This window comes from Lipotes vexillifer, unplaced genomic scaffold (genome assembly GCF_000442215.2).
Source record: "Lipotes vexillifer unplaced genomic scaffold, Lipotes_vexillifer_v1.1 scaffold491, whole genome shotgun sequence".
Lineage (NCBI taxonomy): Eukaryota > Metazoa > Chordata > Mammalia > Artiodactyla > Lipotidae > Lipotes > Lipotes vexillifer.
In genome coordinates, this window is record NW_006770548.1 from 1,024,493 (window position 1) to 1,033,540 (window position 9,048).

Sequence of the window (9,048 nt, forward strand, 5' to 3'; positions counted from 1 at the left end):
AACCCGAGTCCCCTGCATCGGCAGGCAGACTCTCAACCATTGTGCCACCAGGGAAGCCCCCCATTGTAGTTCTGATTTGCTGCTATTCTTTCTTCACTTTTTCATCCTGTAGAATCTTGTGCTGGTTAAATTAGGCACACGGTCATCAAAGTTTAAAGCAAAAGCTCCAATGGTGTGTTTGCCTTGGTGTGGTAGTTTCTGCTGGTACATGTGACCATGTGCTGATAATGAGGCCCATCCCATTGAGCCTTTTCTCTAGTCTGTCCAACATCTGATATCCATCTTCCCACAATCTACCTACAGAAAACTCCTATCTGACCCTGCTAAGGCCTCTAGTTATATAATTCACATACCTACTTCCTTCTAACACCAAGCTTCCCAAATGAGCTGTTTTGTGAGCGGACCATTCTTTTTTTTTTTTGAGGCTTTTGCAACCTGGCTTCCAACTATTATTATAGTAGCCTCTTATTCTAGTAAATCTGTTATCAATTGCATACCAGTCGTTAAAGGATATCTTCCAAATTTAGCCAGGAATTTTTGAATTTTACTAAATAGTATTTTTAGTTATCTGTAGAAATGATAACATGATTTTTTACTTTACCTATTATGATGAATTATATAAACTGCTTTCCTATTTTTTAAAATTAATTAACTCATTTATTTTTGGCTGCATTGGGTCTTCGTTGCTGCTTGTGGGCTTTCTCTGGTTGCTGCGAGCGGGGGTGGGGCTACTCTTCATTGGAGAGCGTGAACTTCTCATTGCAGTGGCTTCTCTTGCTGCGGAGCACAGGCTCTAGGCGCATGGACTTCAGTAGCTGTGGCACACGGGCTCAGTAGTTGTGGCTCGCGGGCTCTAGAGTGCAGGCTCAGTAGTTGTGGCACACAGGCTTAGTTGCTTCGCGGCGTGTGGGATCTTCCCAGACCAGGGCTCGAACCCATGTCCCCGGCATTAGCAGGTGGATTCTTAACCACTGCGCCACCAGGGAAGCCCTAACTGGTTTCCTATTATTAGTTTCCATAGTTTATACTTATGTTTCTGAATAAAACATACTTACTTGTTAGAAAAATAAAGTAGCCTCTTCTAAAATCAGAATTTTCCTCTATATTGTTCTTCTATATTGATTATTTCCTCTATCCTTGAACTAAATAAAAATCATTCAATATTGGCTGGTGCCAAATACATATTTATTCATTCAACAAATAATTACTGAGCCCTTCTAGGACAGGCACTGTGCTACCAGTGGGGAAATAAAAGTGATTCAGATATGGCCCCTGCACACAAAGATCTCGGGAGCTAGCTAACCAGTGACCCAAAATAATCATATCATAATCATAACATGTGATATATACTACAACAAAGGCAAGTATAGAGTGCTCTGTGAGCACATAAGAAGAGTATGTAGAGAAAGTGAAGGAAGGTCTGGATCTACAAAGTAAGGTCTAATCACGGTTGGGATGGGGTTGAGTGAACCTATGATTTCAGGAAATGAAAGAAGCATGATATGGCACGAGCAATGTGGGAAAACAGAACAGAGATGAGGGTGAAGAGGTGAGCAAGGCCTATTTTGGAAGCCATGCTGTGGCAGGGCAATATTCAGAAGTAATAAGCTAGTTATTTCTACGTATTTTCTTTTTCCTCCAGCTGTGGGAGAAGAGCAGGAACAAAGTTTTAAGTACCTGATAGAGTCCCTTTGATGTGACTGCAAAACCAGAAGGGAAAATCTGGAGAATAATGACCAAGACTTAATGAGAGATGAAGTATTAATTGGAAGAAGAGAAAAGGAAGGATCACCTACCCCAATAATGGGGAGTGTCAGGAAAGTCCTCCAGTATAGAATACCTATCCTCTTGCTCCGCTGATTCCCCACCTGGGGGCCCTCTACTTTCCCACCGTCCGGAAGACCTATAAGACCACTGGAGAGAGGATGGGGGCTTGGACACCCCCAAACAAGGTGGAATGGAACAGAACCACTTGGAAATGTTCCCTGTGAGTGGATTAGCTATGGACACAGCACTTCTGTTACAATATGAAGAAATTGGAGCGAAGGGAGTCATTGCAGACTGGATTTTATAAAGATCACTCTGACTGCAGCTGGTGGAGGAAGGAAGCACATTGGTTAGATATGTGGCTGCACATAGGAGGTAAACAAAAGGATTCCAGAGATTTACAGAAGATTAAAATCTATGCAGTTTAGGGATAAACTCAATGTTTGCACAATAAAAAAAATCAAAATTATATACCTACAATTATAAAACACAAAGTATTCAATATGTGTATCATTCAATCTATAAATAAGGGTGCGGTCATGGATCCCAAAATCATACAATGTCAGAGTTGCAAAGTATCTTCAAATTCATCTAATCTGGCCATGGTAAGTAGGCTTCATCTCACACGAAGACTCTAATTGATGTCACTGGTCCATCTGAATCATCCTGACTCCTTCCTTTCTTTCATTACTCACATCTACTTCATTAATAATTCCATCTGTTCTCCCACCCACTTTATTTCTTGAACCAGTCTACCTTTCTCCATATCTACTGTTACCCTAGTCTGAAGTGCATCATTTCTCACTGGGATGATAGCAACAGCCTCCAACTTGTCTTCCCAAGGCCCATCTTGCTCCACATCAATCTATTCTCAATATAGTTATCAGAGTGATCTTAAAATTTTGGAAGAAAATCTGGCAGTTACTGGTATATATATATATATATATATATATATATATATATATATATATACTATATTAGTATATATTTCATTTTCCAGAACATGTTACTTTAAAATATTGTTCAATTTGGAAGCAGAACTATATATATATATATATATATATCACATAATCACTATAGTATTGTATGTAATAGAAAACAAATGAGAATAAAAGTTGTCTAGAAAAAGAAGTTAAGGAAACAACTGGTATAGTCAGAGTATGAACCTCTAAGCAGCCATTAAAATTTAGGGTGCAACAGACCTATATGAACTGCCAGGGAGACCTTCAAAATATATTGTTATGTGAAAAAAAATTTGCACAAGCACTATATGAAATAACTCTAATTTTCTAGAATTTTGTCTTTAATCAAACTTTTACATATCACAAATTTAAAAGCCAATCAGTACTATAAGGCTATAACTAAGAAAACAAGAAAACTCAGCAGTCTTGTAATCCATCTCTCCGTACTCACAATTCCTGCTCCCCAGAGGCAACTGCATCAACTCTTTGGGCTGTTTATCCTGAAATTTACTTTATATTTTCAAATAACACAGTTACACTACTAATTCTATGTGCTTTAATTACCTTTTGTCTTTCAACTCTAGAAAAGAGTAGAAACAGGCTTGCAAAGTAGCAGGATAGGATGACCTGGACCCCTGACAACTTCATGAAGCTCCCTGTCCTACTGGCCCTGAACTTTAGGCTTCCTTTAAGTGCTATAATTTTGGATTTTCTGCCATTCACAGACAAACTTAATCTTTTTAAAATTGAAGTATAGTTGATTTATAATATTATATTAGTTTCAGGCATATAACATGATGATTCAATATTTTTATAGATTATACTCCATTTAAAGTTATTATAAAACATTGGCTATATTCCCTGTGCTATACATTACATCCTCACGTCTTATTTACTTTATACCTAGTATTTTGTACCTCTTAATTCCCTTCCCCTATCTTGCCCCTCTCCCCACTGGTAATCACTAGTTCTCTATATCTGTGAGTCTGTTTCTGTTTGTTATTTTTATTTATTTGTTTTATTTTTTTAGATTCCACATATAAGTGAAAACATACAGTATTTGCCTTTCTCTGTCTAACTTATTTCATTAAGCATAATACCTTCCAGGTCCATCCATGTTGTTGCAAATAGCAAAATTTTATTCATTTTTATGGCCAATATTCCACTGTGCGTGTGTGTGTGTGTGTGTGTGTGTGTGTGTGTGTGTGTGTACACACTACATCTTCTTTATGTATTCTTCTGTTGATGGACACTTAGGTTGCTTCCATATCTTGGCTATGGTAAAGAATGCTGCTGTGAACGTTGGGGTGCATATATCTTTTCAAATTAGTGTTTTCATTTTCTTCGGCTATATATCTGACAAACCTAATCTTAGTAAATTCAGAAGCTGAAAGGAAATTCTGCCGATCCAGATGACAAGGAATGCTAGGAAATGTGGAGATGGAATAACAACATATAACATTTATGTGCCAGGATCTGCCCTAAACAGTTTATGGTTATGAAGTCACTTAATTCTCATACAAACCTTATGAGGTACTACTTAGATAAAGAATTTACGGCAAGAAAGGTTAAATAACTCACTCTGCTAACAAAGGTGGAACAAGACAGGGCGGCAGGCAGTCTTAGCTTTACAGCCTATGCTCTTAGCCATACAGGTAGCTATGGAAGGACATCTAAAATCACCCGGGGGATGCTAGCAGGGTAACTGGGTAACACATTCGTGCAACTTTGTGAAAGCACCTTCTTTCTTCAAATGCCTAAAATGTTTTTTAAGATGAAGTTAAAAGCCCCCATTAGGAATTTGCATCTGGAATCTTTTCTTTTTTTTTTTTGCAGTACGCGGGCCTCTCACTGTTGTGGCCTCTCCCGTTGCAGAGCACAGGCTCTGGACGCGCAGGCTCAGCGGCCATGGCTCACGGGCCCAGCCGCTCTGCGGCATGTGAGATCTTCCCAGACCGGGGCACGAACCCAGTCCCCTGCAACGGCAGGCGGACTCTCAACCACTGCGCCACCAGGGAAGCCCTGTTGGAAGATTTTTAATCACAGTTTCAATTTCAGTGCTTGTGACTGGTCTGTTCATATTTTCTATTTCTTCCTGATTCAGTCTTGGCAGGTTGTGCATTTCTAAGAATTTGTCCATTTCTTCCAGGTTGTCCATTTTATTGGCATAGAGTTGCTTGTAGTAATCTCTCATGATCTTTTGTATTTCTGCAGTGTCAGTTGTTACTTCTCCTTTTTCATTTCTAATTCTATTGATTTGAGTCTTCTCCCTTTTTTTCTTGATGAGTCTGGCTAATGGTTTATCAATTTTGTTTATCTTCTCAAAGAACCAGCTTTTAGTTTTATTGATCTTTGCTATTGTTTCCTTCATTTCTTTTTCATTTATTTCTGATCTGATTTTTATGATTTCTTTCCTTCTGCTAACTTTGGGGTTTTTTTGTTCTTCTTTCTCTAATTGCTTTAGGTGCAAGGTTAGGTTGTTTATTCGAGATGTTTCCTGCTTCTTAAGGTGGGCTTGTATTGCTATAAACTTCCCTCTTAGAACTGCTTTTGCTGCATCCCATAGGTTTTGGGTCGTTGTATCTCCATTGTCATTTGTTTCTAGGTATTTTTTAATTTCCTCTTTGATTTCTTCAGTGATCACTTCGTTATTAAGTAGTGTATTGTTTAGCCTCCATGTGTTTGTATTTTTTACAGCTCTTTTCCTATAATTGATATCTAGTCTCATGGCGTTGTGGTCGGAAAAGATACTTGATACAATTTCAATTTTCTTAAATTTACCAAGGCTTGATTTGTGACCCAAGATATGATCTATCCTGGAGAATGTTCCATGAGCACTTGAGAAAAATGTGTATTCTGTTGTTTTTGGATGGAGTGTCCTATAAATATCAATTAAGTCCATCCTGTTTAATGTATCATTTAAAGCTTGTGTTTCCTTATTTATTTTCATTTTGGATGATCTGTCCATTGGTGAAAGTGGGGTGTTGAAGTCCCCTACTATGAATGTGTTACTGTCGATTTCCCCTTTTATGGCTGTTAGTTTTTGCCTTATGTATTGAGGTGCTCCTATGTTGGGTGCATAAATATTTACAATTGTTATATCTTCTTCTTGGATCGATCCCTTAATCATTATGTAGTGTCCTTCTTTGTCTCTTCTGATAGTCCTTATTTTAAAGTCTATTTTGTCTGATATGAGAATTGCTACTCCAGCTTTCTTTTGGTTTCCATTTGCATGGAATATCTTTTTCCATCCCCTTACTTTCAGTCTGTATGTGTCTCTAGGTCTGAAGTGGGTCTCTTGTAGACAGCATATATATGGGTCTTGTTTTTGTATCCATTCAGCCAATCTGTGTCTTTTGGTGGGAGCATTTAGTCCATTTACATTTAAGGTAATTATCGATATGTTCCTATTCCCATTTTCTTAATTGTTTTGGGTTCATTATTGTAGTCTTTTCCTTCTCTTGTGTTTCCTGCCTAGAGAAGTTCCTTTAGCATTTGTTGTAAAGCTGGTTTGGTGGTGCTGAACTCTCTCAGCTTTTGCTTGTCTGTAAAGGTTTTAATTTCTCCATCAAATCTGAATGAGATCCTTGCTGGGTAGAGTAATCTTGGTTGCAGGTTTTTCTCCTTCATCTCTTTAAATATGTCCTGCCAGTCCCTTCTGGTTTGCAGAGCTTCTGCTGAAAGATCAGCTGTTAACCTTAAGGGGATTCCCTTGTGTGTTATTTGTTGTTTTTCCCTCGCTGCTTTTAATGTTTTCTTTGTATTTAATATTTGACAGTTTGATTAATATGTGTCTTGGCGTATTTCTCCTTGGATTTATCCTGTATGGGACTCTCTCTGTGCTTCCTGGACTTTTAACGATTTCCTTTCCCATATTAGGGAAGTTTTCAACTATAATCTCTTCAAATATTTTCTCAGTCCCTTTCTTTTTCTCTTCTTCTTCTGGAACCCCTATAATTCGAATGTTGGTGCGTTTAATGTTGTCCCAGAGGTCTCTGAGACTGTCCTCAGTTCTTTTCATTCTTTTTTCTTTATTCTGCTCTGCAGTAGTTATTTCCACTATTTTATCTTCCAGGTCACTTATCCGTTCTTCTGCCTCAGTTATTCTGCTATTGATCCCATCTAGAGTATTTTTTATTTCATTTATTGTGTTGTTCATCATTGCTTGTTTCATATTTAGTTCTTCTAGGTCCTTGTTAAATGTTTCTTGCATTTTGTCTATTCTATTTCCATGATTTTGGATCATATTTACTATCATTATTCTGAATTCTTTTGCAGGTAGACTGCCTATTTCCTCTTCATTTGTTAGGTCTATTTCCTCTTCATTTGTTAGGTCTGGTGGGTTTTTATGTTGCTCCTTCATCTGCTGTGTTTTTCTGTCTTCTCATTTTGCTTATCTTACTGTATTTGGGGTCTCCTTTTGCAGGCTGCAGTTTCGTAATTCCCGTTGTTTTTGGTGTCTGTCCCCAGAGGCTAAGGTTGGTTCAGTGTGTTGTGTAGGCTTCCTGGTGGAGGGGACTAGTGCCTGTGTTCTGGTGATGAGGCTGGATCTTGTCTTTCTGGTGGGCAGGTCCACATCTGGTGGTGTGTTTTGGGGTGTCTGTGGACTTATAATGATTTTAGGCAGCCTCTCTGCTAATGGGTGGGGTTGTGTTCCTGTCCTGCTAGTTGTTTGGCATAGGGTGTCCAGCACTGTAGCTTGCTGGTCGTTGAGTGAAGCTGGGTGCTGGTGTTGAGATGGAGATCTCTGGGAGATTTTCACCGTTTGATATTATGTGGAGCTGGGAGGTCTCTTGTGGACCAGTGTCCTGGAGTTGGCTCTCCCACCTCAGAGGCACAGCCCTGACTCCTGGCTGCAGCACCAAGAGCCTTTCATCCACGCGGCTCAGAATAAAAGGGAGAAAAATTAGAAAGAATTAGTAGAAGTAGAAAGAAAGAAGGTAAGAAAGAAAGAAAGGAGGGAGGGAGTGAGGGAGGAAGGAAGGAAGGAAGGAAGGAGGAAACGAAGGAAAAAAAGAAAGAAAGAAGATAAAGTAAAATAAAGCAAGATAAAATATAATAAAGTTATTAAAATAAAAAATAATTATTAAGGGAAAAAAAAAACAGACAGATAGAACCCTAGGACAAATGGTGGAAGCAAGGCTATACAGACAAAATCTCACACAGAAGCATACACATACTCACAAAAAGAGGAAAAGGGGAAAAAAATCATAAATCTTGCTCTCAAAGTCCACATCCTCAATATGGGATTATTCGTTGTCTATTCATGTATTCCACAGATTCAGGGTACATCAAGTTGACTGTGGAGCTTTAATCTGCTGCTTCTGAGGCTGCTGGGAGAGATTTCCCTTTCTCTTCTTTGTTCTCACAGCTCCCAGGGGCTCAGCTTTGGATTTGGCCCCGCCTCTGCGTGTAGGTCACCGGAGGGTGTCTGTTCTTCGCTCAGACAGGATGGGGTTAAAGGAGCAGCTGCTTCGGGGACTCTGGCTCACTCAGGCTTGGGGGTGGGAGGGGAACGTCGTGCGGGGGGAGCCTGCGGTGGCAGAGGCCAGCGTGACGTTGCACCAGCCTGAGGCGCGTCGTGCGTCCTCCCAGGGAAGTTGTCCCTGGATCCCGGGACACTGGCAGTGGCGGGCTGCACAGGGCCCCCGTAAGGGGGGGTGTGGATAGTGACGTGTGCTCGCACACAGGCTTCTTGGTGGTGGCAGCAGCAGCCTTAGCGTCTCATGCCCGTCTCTGGGGGATGCGCTTTTAGCCGTGGCTCGCGACCGTCTCTGGAGCTCCTTTAAGCAGCGCTGTTAATCCCCTCTCCTGGAGCACCAGGAAACAAAGAGGGAAGGAAAAGTCTCTTGCCTCTGAGGCAGGTCCAGACTTTTCCAGATTCCCTCACGGCTAGCGGTGGTGAACTAACCCCTTCAGGCTGTGTTCACGCCGCCAACCCCAGTCCTCTCCCTGCGCTCCAACCGAAGCCCCGAGCCTCAACTCCGAGCCCCGCCCGCCCCAGCAGGGGAGCAGACAAGCCTCTCGGGCTGGTGAGTGCCAGCCGGCACCGATCCTCTGTGCGGGAATCTCTCTGCTTTGCCCTCCGCACCCCTGTTGCTGTGCTCTCCTCCGCGGCTCCGAAGCTTTCCCCCTCCGCCACCCGCAATCTCTGCCCGTGAAGGGGCTTCCTAGTGTGTGGAAACCTTTCCTCCTTCACAGCTCCCTCCCACTGGTGCAGGTCCTGTCCCTATCCTTTTGTCTCTGTTTATTCTTTTTTCTTTTGCCCTACCCAGGTACGGTGGACTTCCTTGCCTTTTGGGAGGTCTGAGGTCTTCTG

At 41.1% G+C, this 9,048-nt stretch overlaps 1 protein-coding gene across 2 annotated transcripts in view; it reads right to left on the reverse strand.

The window, feature by feature from the left end:
- PRKAR2A (protein kinase cAMP-dependent type II regulatory subunit alpha) overlaps positions 1 to 9,048 on the reverse strand; it is a 92,841-nt gene that overhangs the window by 44,560 nt on the left and 39,233 nt on the right. The window lies entirely within an intron of this gene.